Source organism: Staurois parvus, unplaced genomic scaffold (assembly GCF_062004578.1).
Source record: "Staurois parvus isolate SC_StPar_1 unplaced genomic scaffold, SC_StPar_1.0 ptg000795l, whole genome shotgun sequence".
Lineage (NCBI taxonomy): Eukaryota > Metazoa > Chordata > Amphibia > Anura > Ranidae > Staurois > Staurois parvus.
In genome coordinates, this window is record NW_028318591.1 from 966,685 (window position 1) to 984,271 (window position 17,587).

The window sequence follows — 17,587 nt, forward strand, 5'->3', positions numbered from 1 at the left end:
TGTCCCCCTGTACTGTGAATATCATTCATGTGTCCCCCTGTACTGTGAATATCATTCATGTGTCCCCCTGTACTGTGAATATCATTCATGTGTCCCCCTGTACTGTGAATATCATTCATGTGTCCCCTGTACTAGGAATATCATTCATGTGTCCCCCTGTACTATGAATATCATTCATGTGTCCCCTGTACTAGGAATATCATTCATGTGTCCCCCTGTACTGTGAATATCATTCATGTGTCCCCCTGTACTAGTAATATCATTCATGTGTCCCCCTGTATTATGAATATCATTCATGTGTCCCCTGTACTGTGAATATCATTCATGTGTCCCCTGTACTGTGAATATCATTCATGTGTCCCCCTGTACTAGGAATATCATTCATGTGTCCCCCTGTATTATGAATATCATTCATGTGTCCCCTGTACTATGAATATCATTCATGTGTCCCCTGTACTATGAATATCATTCATGTGTCCCCTGTACTATGAATATCATTCATGTGTCCCCCCGTACTCTGAATATCATTCATGTGTCCCCCTGTACTATGAATATCATTCATGTGTCCCCCCGTACTCTGAATATCATTCATGTGTCCCCCCATACTATGAATATCATTCATGTGTCCCCCTGTACTGTGAATATCATTCATGTGTCCCCTGTACTAGGAATATCATTCATGTGTCCCCTGTACTCTGAATATCATTCATGTGTCCCCCTGTACTGTGAATATCATTCATGTGTCCCCCTGTACTGTGAATATCATTCATGTGTCCCCTGTACTATGAATATCATTCATGTGTCCCCTGTACTGTGAATATCATTCATGTGTCCCCCTGTACTGTGAATATCATTCATGTGTCCCCTGTACTAGGAATATCATTCATGTGTCCCCTGTACTAGGAATATCATTCATGTGTCCCCTGTACTAGGAATATCATTCATGTGTCCCCCTGTACTGGGCACCACCCACAACCTTTTATTGATCAATAAAAAAAAAGAAATTACACAGCTATTTGTCCATCGAAACTGCATTCTATGCAAATAGGGCAAAACTGTTCTCAGGCTATATCCTTTGTAGATTGAATGTGAGAATTGGAAAATACCACATTGTGGCCACAAGATGGAGCTGTTGAGCAGATTTTTTTCCTATGATACACGGCGCTATCTAGTGGCCATAAGATGGTATTTCCTTATTCATACATTCGATCTGAAGAGCCTTGCCCTATTCACACAGAAGGAATGTTCATGCAGATTGGGTGGAGAATGTAACCTGGAAACATTCGATCTTTCCCTGTCCTCACAGAACAAATGTACATGCTGATTTGGTGGCAGATATAACCAGGAAACATTCAATCTTGCCCTCTCTGCACAAAACCAATGTACATGCAGATTGGGTGGAGAATATAACCTGGAAACATTCGATCTTTCCCTGTCCTCACAGAATGGTGGAGAATATAACCTGGAAACATTCGATCTTTCCCTGTCCTCACAGAATGGTGGAGAATATAACCTGGAAACATTCGATCTTTCCCTGTCCTCACAGAATGGTGGAGAATATAACCTGGAAACATTCGATCTTTCCCTGTCCTCACAGAATGGTGGAGAATATAACCTGGAAACATTCGATCTTTCCCTGTCCTCACAGAATGGTGGAGAATATAACCTGGAAACATTCAATTTTGCCCTATCTGCACAAAATGAATGTTCATGCAGATTTGGTGGAGATTATAACCTGGAAACATTCGATCTTGCCCTATCCAAACAGGATGATTATTCATGCAGATCTGATGGAAAATATAACCTGGAAACATTCGATCTTGCCCTATCCACACAGATCGAATGTACATGCAGATTTGGTGGAGAATATAACTTGGAAACATTTGATCTTGCGCTATCTGCACAGGATGGTGGAAAATATAACCTGGAAATATTCGATCTTGCCCTATCCACACAGAACAAATGTACATGCAGATTTGGTGGAGATTATAACCTGGAAACATTCGATATTTCCCTATCACACAGGATGGTGGAGAATATAACCTGGAAACATTTGATCTTGCCCTATCCAAACAGAATGAATGTACATGCAGATTTGGTGGAGGATATAACCTGGAAACATTCGATCTTGCCCTATGACACAGGATGGTGGAGAATATAATCTGGAAACATTCGATCTTGCCCTGTCCGCACAGAACGAAAGTACATGCAGATCTGGTGGAGGATATAACCTGGAAACATTCGATCTTGCCCTATCCACACAGACGAATGTTCATGCAGATCTGGCGGAGAATATAATCTGGAAACATTCGATCTTTCCCTGTCCTCACAGAATGAATGTACATGCAGATCTGGTGGAGGATATAATCTGGAAGCATTCAATCTTGCTTTATCCTCACAGAACGAATGTACATGCAGATTTGGTGGAGATTATAACCTGGGAACATTCGATCTTTCCCTGTCCGCACAGAAGGAATGTACATGCAGATCTGGTGGAGAATATAACCTGGAAACATTCGATCTTTCCCTGTCCTCACAGAATGAATGTACATGCAGATCTGGTGGAGGATATAATCTGGAAGCATTCAATCTTGCTTTATCCTCACAGAACGAATGTACATGCAGATTTGGTGGAGATTATAACCTGGGAACATTCGATCTTTCTCTGTCCGCACAGAAGGAATGTACATGCAGATCTGGTGGAGAATATAACCTGGAAACATTCGATCTTTCCCTGTCTGCACAGGATGAATGTTCATGCAGATCTGATGGAAAATATAACCTGGAAACATTCGCTCTTTCCCTATCCTCACTGAATGAATGTACATGCAGATCTGGTGGAGGATATAATCTGGAAACATTCGATCTTGCCCTGTCCGCACATAACGAATGTTCATGCAGATTTGGTGGATGTACAATTGCTGTTATAAATACACCCCCCAGTCTTCAGACCCTAATACAATATATTCCACACTTCATGGACCAGCTGTTATTATAGCAGAAGCACATTCCATGAGGATTAGCGTCTAACGTTTATACATCCAGAGATTTCCCTCCATACACACAGACCGGACACTAATCCTCCCGGGATGTCCTTCTGCACAATTAGCAGTGTGTCTATGAAGTGTGGGATCTATGGATACATAGGGATGTGTGAACACCGCAGTGTGGGATCTATGGATACATAGGGATGTGTGAACACCGCAGTGTGGGATCTATGGATACATAGGGATGTGTGAACACCGCAGTGTGGGATCTATGGATACATAGGGATGTGTGAACACCGCAGTGTGGGATCTATGGATACATATGGATGTGTGAACACCGCAGTGTGGTATCTATGGATACATAGGGATGTGTGAACACCGCAGTGTGGGATCTATGGATACATATGGATGTGTGAACACCGCAGTGTGGGATCTATGGATACATATGGATGTGTGAACACCGCAGTGTGGGATCTATGGATACATATGGATGTGTGAACACCGCAGTGTGGGATCTATGGATACATATGGATGTGTGAACACCGCAGTGTGGGATCTATGGATACATAGGGATGTGTGAACACCGCAGTGTGGGATCTATGGATACATAGGGATGTGTGAACACCGCAGTGTGGGATCTATGGATACATATGGATGTGTGAACACCGCAGTGTGGGATCTATGGATACATATGGATGTGTGAACACCGCAGTGTGGGATCTATGGATACATATGGATGTGTGAACACCGCAGTGTGGAGGGCACAATATCAGAGGAGACAGTTCAGGAATGAACACCACAGTGCCGGGTATACTGGAAACAATCCTGAGATTTGTGATATTGATAGAGATATGTATAGATAACAATGAAAGCAATGATTTCTCATGTTGGACTGAGGTGACACACGCGTGTAGAATGTTGATGAATGACACACGCGTGTAGAATGCTGATGGATGTTATTTTGTAATTACTTAGTACAGTTGTAAATAAAACATTTATTTGATAATGGCGTTGATTCAAGAATTAATTTGTCAGTCCTCCTGAAACGGATCTTTTAGTGTCTGATTGATTTGACATTATCTTCCATTTCTTGGGCCATCCCTGTGATGAGTCCCCAAGTCTGTACACCTGCTGTGTCCATTATGAGGGGTTCCCACCATCCCTGTCCCTAGGTCTGTACACCTGCTGTGCCCATTATGAGGGGTTCCCATCATCCCTGTGCTGAGTCCCCAAGTCTGTACACCTGCTGTGTCCATTATGAGTGGTTCCCACCATCCCTGTGCTGAGTTCCCAGGTCTGTACACCTGCTGTGCTCGTTATGAGGGGTTCCCACCATCCCTGTGCTGAGTCCCCAAGTCTGTACACCTGCTGTGTCCATTATGAGGGGTTCCCACCATCCCTGTGCTGAGTCCCCAAGTCTGTACACCTGCTGTGTCCATTATGAGGGGTTCCTTCTATCCCTGTGCTGAGTCCCCGGGTCTGTACACCTGCTGTGTCCATTAGTAGGGGTTGCCACCATCCCTGTGCTGAGTTCCTGGGTCTGTACAACTGGTGTGCCCATTATGAGGGGTTCCCACCATCCTTGTGCTGAGCTCCCGGGTCTGTACACCCACTATGCCCATTATGAGGTGTTCCCACCATCCCTGTGCTGAGTTCCTGGGTCTGTACACCTGCTGTGTCTATTATGAAGGATTTCCACCATCCCTGTGCTGAGTTCCTGCATCTGTACACCTGCTGTGTCCATTAGTAGGGGTTCCCACCATCCCTGTGCTGAGTTCCCGGGTCTGTACACCTGCTGTGTCCATTATGAGGGGTTCCCACCATCCCTGTGCTGAATCTCCAGGTCTGTACACCTGCTGTGCCCATTATGAAGGGTTTCCACCATCCCTGTACTGAGTCCCCAGGTCTGTACACCCGCTGTGCCCAGTATGAGGGGTTCCCACCATCCCTGTACTGAGTCTCCAGGTCTGTACACCCGCTGTGCCCATTATGAGGGGTTCCCACCATCCCTGTACTGAGTCCCCAGGTCTGTACACCTGCTGTGCCCATTATGAGGGGTTCCCACCATCCCTGTGCTGAGTTTCTGGGTCTGCAGTCAGCAACACACTAATAAATACAAAGTGGCATCAATTCAGCTTTAAAAGTCACAGAGAAATGTAATCTGTTTTCCTCTCCGTTTCTATAGGACATAATGTGAATGTGAAGTGGCGGTAACCCTGCGTCAGCACCTCCTAATAACGAAGCTATTAAATCAGAATGGCGCACACAGCAGCCGGTAATGCATTCATAAATAAATAAGTTGCTCACGGTGTCGGCCATTTAATACCTAGGAAAGGGGCCGCGGGACACCAGCGCCAGGGCCACATAAATATTTATAAAGGTACAAAAGCCTAGCGGAGGAAAATCGAAGTTGACAGAACGCAGTTTCTGTCCTTAATTGCCTCGGCGTCCTGTTAGCGATTTTTATTTTTTTTATTATTTCACTTCGCTCTTTGTAGAGATTACAGGAGGCAGACCGGGGGGTGACCATCTCTGCTCCATGAAGGCCTAGCAAAGGAGTTCTGTACTGTAGAGCGCCATCTCTTGTACAACCCTAGCAGGGGAGGACTGATAACTCATGGGGCCCCCGGGCAATAGGGGATCATGGGGCCCCTGTGACCTTGCCCAAACTCAAAACAGCCTATGAAAAAGGTACCAGGGGCATCTCATGGGGCCCCCTACGGACCCCGGGCCCGAGTTTCCAAATGGTCAGTGCGCCCCTGAACCCTAGTCATGGATCCATCTTCTGCTGAACCAGGAACACTTAGGGGAGGCTTTATATTAAAAATAAAAAAAGCATAGCATTTTGCCCAGTAAAGGTTCATGTCCATCTGCGCAAATGGAGCAAAAAAAAAAAGAGAGTATTATTAGGCTACTTTGTGTGCAGGACGAATGTTTTCCATTGATCTAAAATGGAAAATACCCCATTTGGTCACTAGATGGCGATAAGTATCATAGGAAATTCCTATAATACCTAGCACCATCTAGTGGCCAAAAAGTGTTCCTTGTTCTCTACTTCTATCTATTCATTCAGTAGTATCCAGGGGTGGACTGACAACTCATGGGGCCCCCGGGCAATAGGGGATCATGGGGCCCCTGTGTCCTTGCCCAAACTCAAAAAAGCCTATGAAAAAGGTACCAGGGGCATCTCATGGGGCCCCCTACTGACCCCGGGCAGTGCCCGAGTTTCCAAATGGTCAGTCAGCCCCTGAATCCTAGTCATGGATCCATCTTCAGCTGAACCAGGAACAATTAGGGGAGGCTTTATATTAAAAATTCATTGCATTTTGCCCAGTAAAGGTTTATGTTCATCTGCGCAAATGGAGCAAAAAAGAAAAAAAAAGAGTTATTAGGCTATTTTGTGCACAGGTCGAATGTTTTCCATTGATCTAAAATGGAAAATACCCCATTTGGTCGCTAGATGGTGATAAGTATCATAGGAAATTCCTATAATACCTAGCACCATCTAGTGGCCAAAAAATGTTTCTTGTTCTCTACTTCTATCTATCCATTAGGGGATCATGGGGCCCCTGTGTCCTTGCCCAAACTCTAAAAAGCCTATGAAAAAGGTACCAGGGGCATCCCATGGGGCCCCCTACTGACCCCGGGCCTCGGGCAGTGCCCGAGTTTCCAAATGGTCAGTCCGCCCCTGAACCCTAGTCATGGATCCATCTTCAGCTGAACCAGGAACAATTAGGGGAGGCTTTATATTAAAAATTAAAAATTCATTGCATTTTGCCCAGTAAAGGTTCATGTCCATCTGTGCAAATGGAGCACAAAAAAAAGGAGGGTTATTAGGCTATTTTGTGCACAGGTCGAATGTTTTTCATTGATCTAAAATGGAAAATACCCCATTTGGTCACTAGATGGCGATAAGTATCATAGGAAATTCCTATAATACCTAGCACCATCTAGTGGCCAAAAAAGTGTTCCTTGTTCTCTACTTCTATCTATCCATTCAGTTGTATTCAGGGGTGGACTGACAACTCATGGGGCCCCCGGGCAATAGGGGATCATGGGGCCCCTGTGTCCTTGCCCAAACTCAAAGCACACACAAAAAAGCCTATAAAAGGTGCCAGGGGCATTTCAAGGGGCCCCTTACTTACCCTGGACCCTCAGGTGATTCCCAAGTGGTCAGTTCACCCCTGGTTGTATCTGACCCTTGGAGATTGCATGGACCGTCACTCACAAATGACTTTTTCCATGAATTCTCTTAGCAATTATTTTGCAGGGTAGGTTGCCAGGTCTTTCCCCAACCCCCACCATGGAGGAGATCCTGCATGGCCAGGGATGAAACTAGGACAATTTAGACAGGAGCCAATTAACCTACCAGCATATTTTTGGAGTGTGGGAGGAAACTGGAGAAAACCCATGCAGGCACAGGGAGAACATGCAAACTCCATGCAGGAGGCACCATGGTTGGGACTCGAACCCATAACCCATTTACTGCAAGGCAGAAGTGCTAACCACTAAGCTACTGTGCCACCTGTTCTCTACTTAAAAATGTAATATATTGCAGCTTTCCAGTCAATAGATGTGGCGGCTGCATTTGTTTTCTTCTTCAGGCCCACTCCTCCACTCATAAAGGCATTTTAATATCAGCATAACTTCTCTCAAGAGCCACTGCTTGCATCAGGCTCCTGAGAGGAGTAATGAGGCAGGGGGCTGTTGATCCCTCCCTCCAGCCATGATCTGCCTGCATTGCATAGAGAAGCACAGAGACCCAGTGATGACATCACTAAAATAAGTCCACCCATGACTGATATCTGAGCTATGGAAGCTATGGAAGCTCTTATGCAGGCCATAGACGGGTCTAAACCGGCCATTTAAAAAAAAAACAAAAAACAAAAAATCGGTCGTTCAATAGGCCGATGTTACCACCAACGGTAAAAAAAATCGGCCGATTTTCGTCCCGTCTACGGCCGGCATTTAATTACTTCTGTCCCTGCAGGGAGCTCCGCTATTATATTTGACATGAAAAAGTATTGAGGTTGCAACATTGTATCCATTTGTATCCATTTGTGATACAGATGGTTTTATTTGGATACAAATAGATACATTGTTGCAACCTCAATACTTTTTCATGTCAAATATAATAGCGGACTTGAATTCTTCTTTTTCTTCTATTTCTTCTTCTTTTTCTTCTACTTCTTCTTTTTCTTCTTCTTTTCTTATTTTTTCTTTTTCTACTTCTCCTTCTACTTCTTTTTCTTCTTCTTTTTCTTCTACTTCTTCTTTTTCTTTTTCTTCTTCTTCTACTTCTTTTTCTTCTTCTATTTCTCCTTTTCCTTTTCTTCTTCTATTACTTCTTTTCTTCTTTTTCTTCTTCTTGCAGGTCACGGCTCATGCGCAGATCTTCTTGCAGGTCACGGCTCATGCGCAGGCCGACCAATTAACCTACTAATGTTGCGAAAATCAGCCGATTTTTTTTTTTCGGCCGAAAAATCAGCCGATTTTCGACCCGTCTAAGGCCTGCATTAGGGATCCAATTCCAATGAATGGGCGGTCCTAACACAATGCACATTAACTCATCCTTAAAAACACTGATCATCATGACAGCCAGGCAACCAGCATTTTCAGCATTAGAGGTCAGCAATGGCCGCCTACAGACACTTCTATAGATTTCCTTGGACATGCAATGATTATCAGGTCTGGCCCCATATCTGTTGTTTTCCCCGTAGTCGCCCTATCACTCCGTGAGTCACTCTGTAGCGGTGCGAGTTCACTTTTAATGCGACATTCCTGCATAATAGTCAGATAGCTGAGATGCCTCCATCCACCTGACACCAGAAACTGGTTGAGCCAGGTAAGGGAGGAGGAGATCTGCCCGCATCCCACCAATCACAGCCCTCCCTGAGCCAAGACTGAGAGATCTTTAAAGAGTTGTTGGGGAAGGTTGAGGAACAGGTGTAGGTGATCACAGCCAGGAGCCGAGCGCAGCAGGTCTGGGGGCTGGTAAGGCTCAATTTATTACACACATCAATACAAGGAGATCTGATGGATGGTAATAGACAGGATCAGAAGGTTGTATGTCTTTATTGTCCAATGGATCTTTCTATTTAAAAGGGAAGGAGCATGAGGGGAATTTTTAGGAGATCGATCGAGCCTCTAAAATTGCTACCGATGGGAGATCGGTGATGGAACAAATGCCCTCTGGGGGTGTAAGCCACGCAAGTCGTAGGAGTCTTTATCTGTATACAGCTTTTTTTTTGATCAATGAGAATTTGATCTCCCAACTATGATGACTACCAATGGAAGGGGGCAATTTCCCACTGACCTTTAGTAAGGGGTCACTTCTACTTTGACCCTGCAGTGCAAGGGGAATTCTTAATAGATCAATCAAAACTCTAAAATTGGTAACATTTTGGGTGATTGGCAATGGAACAAATATTGGTGTAAGCCCCCACAAGTGGCAGGTAACAGAGATTTGAATTGTCTTCTTTTGAGCCTTTTGTTTGTGTACAGCTTACACCGATCAAACGAAACTCTCTAAAATTGCTGATAGGTAACTGAACGAACACCCTATGGGGTGCAAGCCAAGGAAGCAACTGCTTTTGAGTCTTTATCTGTGTACAGTTTACACCATAAGAAACTATCTGTCATCCATGTAGCTCAATCCATAGAAAGCTACTATGTAGCCCACACCATAATTCGATCATTCTCAACTAGGGTTCTGAGGAACACTAAAGTTCCTCCAGAAAATGCTAGGGGTTCCTTGATCAGTATCTGATCTGCCAACTATGATGACTACCAATGTAAGGGGGCAATTTCTGGCTGACGTTTAATATAAGGGGTCACTTCTACATTTACCTCCAGTGCAAGGGGGATGTTTAGTAGATCAAGCAAACCTCTAAAATTGCTAACTATTAGGTGAATGGTGATGGAACAAATGCCTTCTGTGATGTAAGCTACACAAGTTGCAGGTAGCAGTGATTAATCATCTGCTTTTGAGTCTTTGACTGTGTACAGCCATAGGAAATAACTTGTAATCCATCTAGCTCAGTCCATAGAAAACTATTAACTATGTAGGTCATACCACAGATTGGCCATTCTCAACTAGGGGTCTGAGGAACCCTATAGTTCCTCCAAAGATTGCTGGGGGTTTCTTGATCAATGAGAATTTGATATTCCCAACTATGATGACCACTATGTAGGTCACACCACAGGTTGGCCATTCTCAACTAGGGATCTGAGGAACCCTGTAGTTCCTCCAAAGATTGCTGGGGGTTTCTTGATCAATGAGAATTTGATATTCCCAACTATGATGACCACTATGTAGGTCACACCACAGGTTGGCCATTCTCAACTAGGGATCTGAGGAACCCTATAGTTCCTTCAAAGATTGCTGGGGGTTTCTTGATCAATGAGAATTTGATATTCCCAACTATGATGACCACTATGTAGGTCACACCACAAGTTGGCCATTCTCAACTAGGGATCTGAGGAACCCTATAGTTCCTCCAAAGATTGCTGGGGGTTTCTTGATCAATGAGAATTTGATATTCCCAACTATGATGACCACTATGTAGGTCACACCACAAGTTGGCCATTCTCAACTAGGGATCTGAGGAACCCTATAGTTCCTCCAAAGATTGCTGGGGGTTTCTTGATCAATAAGAATTTGATATTCCCAACTATGATGACCACTATGTAGGTCACACCACAAGTTGGCCATTCTCAACTAGGGGTCTGAGGAACCCTATAGTTCCTCCAAAGATTGCTGGGGGTTTCTTGATCAATGAGAATTTGATATTCCCAACTATGATGACCACTATGTAGGTCACACCACAGGTTGGCCATTCTCAACTAGGGATCTGAGGAACCCTATAGTTCCTTCAAAGATTGCTGGGGGTTTCTTGATCAATGAAAATTTGATCTCCCAACTATGATGACCACTAATGTAAGGGGGCAATTTCTCACTGACATTTTAACATCAAATTAAAGAGGTCACTTCTATGTTGACCTCCAGTGCAAGGGGGATTCTTAAAAGATCAATCAAAACTCTAAAATTGTTACCAATTGGGTAGTGGAACAAATACCCTATGTGGTGTAAGCCCCACAAGTTGCAGGTAACAGCGATTAATTGTCTGCTTTTGAGCCTTTATTTGTGTACAGCTTACACCGATCAATCGAACCTCTAAAATTGCTAATCATTGGTGATGGAACAAATACACTATGGGGTGTAGGCCACAAAAGTTGCAGGCATCTGCTTTTGAGTCTTTATCGGTTTACAGCTTACACCATAGGAAACTATTTGTTGTCCATGAAGCTCAATCCATGTAAAAAATGTTAACTGGCCCGCGCCATAGATCGGCCATTCTCAACCAGAGTTCTGTGTAACCCTAAAGTTCCTCCAGAATTGCTGGTGTTTCCTTGGCCAGTGAGAAATTGATCTCCCAACTGTAATGACTACTATTCTCAACCTGTGTTTTGTGGGACCCTAAAGTTCCTCCAGAGAATGCTAGGGGTTCCTTAATCGTGAGAAATTTGATCTCCCGACTATGATGACTACCAATGTAAGAGGGAAGTTTTCAACTGACAGCCCTTTTCTAGCCATGTACTGTAACTTATGCCATGGAGAGCCCTTTGCTAGCCATGTACTGTAACGTATGCCATGGAGAGCCCTTTGCTAGCCATGTACTGTAACTTATGCCATGGAGAGCCCTTTGCTAGCCATGTACTGTAACTTATGCCATGGAGAGCCCTTTGCTAGCCACGTACTGTAACTTATGCCATGGAGAGCCCTTTGCTAGCCACATCCTGTAGCTTGCGCCACAGCGGGCCCTTTGCTAGCTACGTCCTGTAGCTTGCGCCACAGCGGGCCCTTTGCTAGCCACGTCCTGTAGCTTGCGCCACAGCGGGCCCTTTGCTAGCCACGTCCTGTAGCTTGCGCCACAGCGGGCCCTTTGCTAGCCAGGTCCTGTAGCTTGCGCCACAGCGGGCCCTTTGCTAGCCAGGTCCTGTAGCTTGCGCCACAGCGGGCCCTTTGCTAGCCAGGTCCTGTAGCTTGCGCCACAGCGGGCCCTTTGCTAGCCAGGTCCTGTAGCTTGCGCCACAGCGGGCCCTTTGCTAGCCAGGTCCTGTAGCTTGCGCCACAGCGGGCCCTTTGCTAGCCAGGTCCTGTAGCTTGCGCCACAGCGGGCCCTTTGCTAGCCAGGTCCTGTAGCTTGCGCCACAGCGGGCCCTTTGCTAGCCAGGTCCTGTAGCTTGCGCCACAGCGGGCCCTTTGCTAGCCAGGTCCTGTAGCTTGCGCCACAGCGGGCCCTTTGCTAGCCAGGTCCTGTAGCTTGCGCCACAGCGGGCCCTTTGCTAGCCAGGTCCTGTAGTGTATGCCATGGAGAACCATTTGTTAGTAATGCAGCATACGTCGCTATCTGATCATTGTTACAGGAAAAACTTGTTCTAGGGACTATGAAGGCTGCTATTTCAATCCACAATGGCTAGTTGTCTCGTTCAGTTTTCTCTAAGTTGGGGCTTTTGCACAGGGGCTTCTGGGGCCGTACTTTGTAAAATGTGGGCATATTCCCCACCAGGGAGCCACAGATGTTAGACAACGGCCCATTGAAATCATTGGCTGTACTCAAGATCTGCCCTGGTACGTGGATTAATATGCACACACGGCATACGCCATAAGACATGGTTTGTAGCCCTCTACACATACACAAGTACTGGCGTAAAATCCTGTGGCTCCCACGTAGGGAAATACACCAAAATTTTACATAGTACAGCCTCAGGCTCCTGTGCGCATGAGGCCTTACTGACGTGGAACAAGCATGCAGAACAGGAACATAGAGTGCTGGAAACCCAAAGCCATTTAGGCTGCATTCACACTTCAGCGATTTGTACATTGAAGCTCAAAGCTACAAAAACGCTCAAACTTAAAAAAAATCAATTGTACTCTATGGTTCCTGTTTGTGCAATCAGGTGTGAACAGGCACCATAGACAACAATTGATTTTTTAAATTTGAGCATTTTTTTTTTTGACCTTCGAGCTTGAAGCTACAAATCGCTCAAGTGTGAATGCAGCCTTCGAGTTGGAGAGATTCCTCCTGTGTTCTGCAATATATTAAACATGAAGATGCTTTCCAGGGTTTTTATCCAATGTTCCATGGCAAGCTCCTCCAGAGGGGTTCATTGAGTAATTTCTGCCTCTCAGGTTCCCACTGACACCATTGATCCTTTTAGCTCTCTGTAAGGGGATAATTCTCCCCAATGGCCACAGGTGTAAGGAGCGTTCTTCCCACTGACCATCACACTGATGTATCAGGAGTTGCAGATCTAGTCATTTTTAGCAGGGGTTTCTCTGAGACCGGAAAGTTATTGTTGAGGGTTCCTCTATGTTGAGGTAAGCTGCCATAAAGGATATTTAAATCCAAGAACACAAATGTAATGCTATATATTGCAGCTTACTGGTCCCCAGATGTGATGGCTTCATTCGTTTTCAGTTTTTAGGCTCGGTATATGTGCTGCAAGTACAGAAAACGTTGATCCTTCCAGAATCCCAGTATCCTCATCAGTTCTGTGCAGGGGCAGACTGACCTTTGGGAAACTTGGGCACTGCCCGAGGGCCCGGGGTCAGTAGGGGTCCCCATGAGATGCCCCTGGTAGCTTTTTCATAGGCTTTTTTGAGTTTGGTCAAGGACACGGGGGCCCCATAATCCCCTATTGCCCAGGGGCCCCATGAGTTGTCAGTCCGCCCCTGGTTCTGTGCACACGGAGCTGATATCTCGTACAATCTCATCTTTCCCAGCTACCTTTATGTGAACTACAGAACACCACCCCTTGTAATGGAGATGGAAAGGAAGTTGTCCTGTAGCTCTGTTCTAGGGTGAGAACACTGACCCTCTTAAGATGCAGTTCAGTGGTCGTCGTTGCCTTATGATAGGAAGTGTTACTGGCCGGATGTGAAATAGGGAGGCCTGAAAAAAAAAAAAACGAATGCAGTCACCACATGTAAGCAGGGGAGGACTGACCATTTGGAAACTTGGGCACTGCCGAGGGCCCCGGGGTCAGTAGGAGGCCCCATGAGATGCCCCTGGTACCTTTTTCATAGGCTTTTTTGAGTTTGGGCAAGGACACAGGGGCCCCATGATCCCCTTTTGCCCGGGGGCCCCATGAGTTGTCAGTCCGCCCCTGCATGTAAGGTATGTTTTGTTTAGGTATGTGAGTTTAGATATGTTATATCTTGTACAGCTTGGTCCCTCTCTTGATTTGTTAATGACAACCACCAACAAAATCAAAACAATAAAACAAATAAAAAAAAAAAATGTAATTAAAAATAAATGAACTAGAATTAAAAAAAAAATACTGTGTGCCCATGTTGATGTGACCTTCAACACACGACAATATATGTGAAAGTGGAAAACCCAAATACTCCTGCGCTTAGGGATGGACACTGTCATAGGGATCACAGGGAACACACAATGAATATGCACGCCTTGCTGCCCTCAAAGAACCGGGGAGTCCAAAAGTACTAGTAGAGAAAAAAAAAAAAACAGAGGGCTCACCGGAGCGCCCTCTGTTTGTTTTTCTCTACTAGGACCAGAATATATGTAGGCAACTCTGATATGTGGGGGTGGTACCTGTGCAATTTTGAGTTTTGTTTGTGTGTGTTGTGTTTTTTTTTTTTTTTTTTTTCCACTTGTTTTCAATTTTTGGGGGGATGGGTGGATGCTGCCAGAGCCATTTTTTTCGTGAATTTTTTTAACATTTATTTTATGAAATGCTCCTTAAATCCCAAAACAAACATACATTTTATAAAAGGTGGAGGCCCTGTAGAATAAAATGTCAGTTGCTATTATTAATTTATTGATTTATTTATTTTGGTCATTACATTAACAAATCTAAAAACACTAATTTTGGTGCACACAAACCCAATATAATACCCAATTTTTTCGGGTAAAACATAAAAAGTTGAGGTTGCATCAAGCAAATGGATACTGAACATGTTTAAAATTCTGTGTGCCTGTGAAATGGCCATCGTCCTTTGATTTAAAAGCCTTTACAGCTCCGCAGCCTGGGGGAGGGGGGGTTCTTGCCTCTTGGCCTAGCCCTCCTATTGATTGAGATGCTTCAAAGGGTGGTGTTTTGCACTGTGATTCCGGCACGTCAATGGTTTAAAGGGAAATGTTCTTTAGTGAAGCTTACGGTATTCAGGATGTATATAAATATGGTGTTAATATTCCCCCATAGTGGCTATTTGTATTGCTTTGCGGTTGGGTCCAGGTGGCCTTGCGTCCAACATACGGCTGTTCCCTGAAAGGGAATAGGTGACATTTTTGTTGGTGTCTATTATACAGAGAGGAATCCCAAAAAGCTGTTCACTATTTTTGCTTCGTTATGTCTAGTTACCACTGTGACTTTTTTTTTTTTTTTTTTTTTTTTTCACTGCGTCCAAGTGACATAGTTTGCCAAAGGCTATGTTGCTTGCGTCGTCTAGGAGTGGCATCTAATGGCCTTTCTGTAGGCTGAGAATGAGTCTGGAGGTGTAGCTTCAGCTTCAGGATTTATTACCAAAACCTCAACGTCAGCAACTCTGACCTCGGTATTGAAACATTTACATTGGATACATTGGTTTAATTTACTATTTATTTTAATTGTTATATACTATATGATCTAACTGAGCCATTGGCCACTAATGGCCAGATTTATGGGGACCATGAAGTCCCGAAGCAGAGGTAACTTGTCCATTTAGAGTTAGCCAAACACTTGGGGTGGATTCATTCTTTTAAATACCTCATATCTAATAGTAGATGGTCACATTCAACTAGACTTCTGTAATGTTGTAGACCTTTTGTAGCCTGCCCAAGCCACGGTTGTAATGCCTTTAACTGAATATGACTTGACTATTACAAGATATACCATGACCTGGATACATGAGAACCTTCTCAGGCATTTAGTACATCCCTACAAGGATCTTACACATACCTTTTTCTAATCTTTTATGTTTCTTTGGAGCCTTTAAACAAACCATATTGCAAGTGTGGGCTCCAGTGCCAAGCCCTTCCCTCCCGAATTCAACCAGTAAGTGCAGGTACCTGTCTTGACCACTGGGAGGCATTTGGCGATGTGTAGAGGTGAATCAAGGCTTAGGGTGTGGTGGTTCCCCTAGCACATAGAAGATGGTTTCTTCACTAAAGTTGTTTGCAGATACTTGCTGGTTTGGAAGATGTCATGGAGCCACGCCATGTTCTGTTTTGTTAAAACTGAACTCCTGGCCAGATTTATGCTTTGAAACGATAGACCTGTGACTACAGATCTCCAGTATCTGGCACACACTGGAAAACGTGATGAGCAGTGAACATCGGTCTCTTCGCTGGATGAATTAAAAAAAGTCAGGAAGTCTGACCTCTACCAAGAGCTAAAGCAGCAATTCTTGAGTGGATTGATGACCTAAAATGGTCACATGAAGCTAACTGACTCGACTCCTAACATGAGTCAATGGCAAAGGTCTACATAGGGTTCTCCTAACATGAGTCAATGGCAAAGGTCTACATAGGGTTCTCCTAACATGAGTCAATGGCAAAGGTCTACATAGGGGACTCCTAGCATGAGCCAATGGCAAAGGTCTACATAGGGGTTATAGTACGTGGCATGGCCCATAGATTGGGGTTGATTTACTAAAACTGGAGAGTACAAAATCTGGTGCAGCTCAGCATAGAAACCAATTGGCTTCCAGGTTTTATTGCCAAAGCTTAAATGAACAAGCAGATTGGCTACAATGCACAGCTGCACCAGATTTTGCACTCTCCAGTTTTAGTAAATCTCCCACATTATCTCAGTACTAGCATGGAAATTAGGACGCTGTGCTTGTTGGCAGAGGTTTTATAAAATTTCATAGGTCACTGAAATGTAAATTTTTACCACCCTGGGGAACCTTGATAAGTTTTAATATTAGTAGCTTTTAATTTAAATTCCATTTTTTTTAAACTTTTGGGCTCTCCTCCGTCAATGGAGGCTGACCTCTTTCTCACTCTTAGGGCCAGTACTAGTTCCAGGACAGTACTTGCCTACTGTAGAGGGGTATGCCTACTTTGCCACTACCACCGGCCTAGTGAGAGTCACACCCACATGGAAGAAAAATATATTTGAAATATATTTTAAAAATATTCTTTCCAAATACCGGTATATTGACATATTTGAAATGCTACAATTTTGGCCTATATATATATATATATATATATATATATATATATATAAAATTTTTTGTAGAAATGCGTTTTTATTACTAAAAATATATGAAAAATATTTTTAAAAATACATTTCAAATATACTGTCTTTAAAAATACAAATCTACATTTTGGAATGCATTTACAAATATATGTAAAACATGTTAACCCCTTGGCGCCAGCGCCTCCTGGCCCTTTAAGGGTTTCAGGAGGCGGGTGGGGTTTTAGGGTCATGTGATTCGCTGTCAAGGCGGTCACATGATCCGGCAAGAGGAGAGCTGGACCTTTCCGTGAGTACCGGACATGTGTGCTGGGAGCGTGCAGGGCGTGCGCTCTCAGCACATTTTTCTTTTAATTGCACGCAAATGTGCGGCCGCTCAGCGTCAAGGCCCA

The 17,587-nt window shown here is 44.3% G+C and overlaps 1 protein-coding gene across 1 annotated transcript in view; it reads left to right on the top strand.

Moving 5' to 3' along the window:
• Window positions 1–8,910: 8,910 nt before the first annotated feature.
• UPK1B (uroplakin 1B) overlaps window positions 8,911–17,587 on the top strand; it is a 40,330-nt gene continuing 31,653 nt past the window's right edge. The window contains exon 1 of the mRNA XM_089654740.1: window positions 8,911–8,981. The gene's annotated coding sequence lies outside the window, so the exon portion shown is untranslated. The remainder of the gene's footprint in view (window positions 8,982–17,587) is intronic.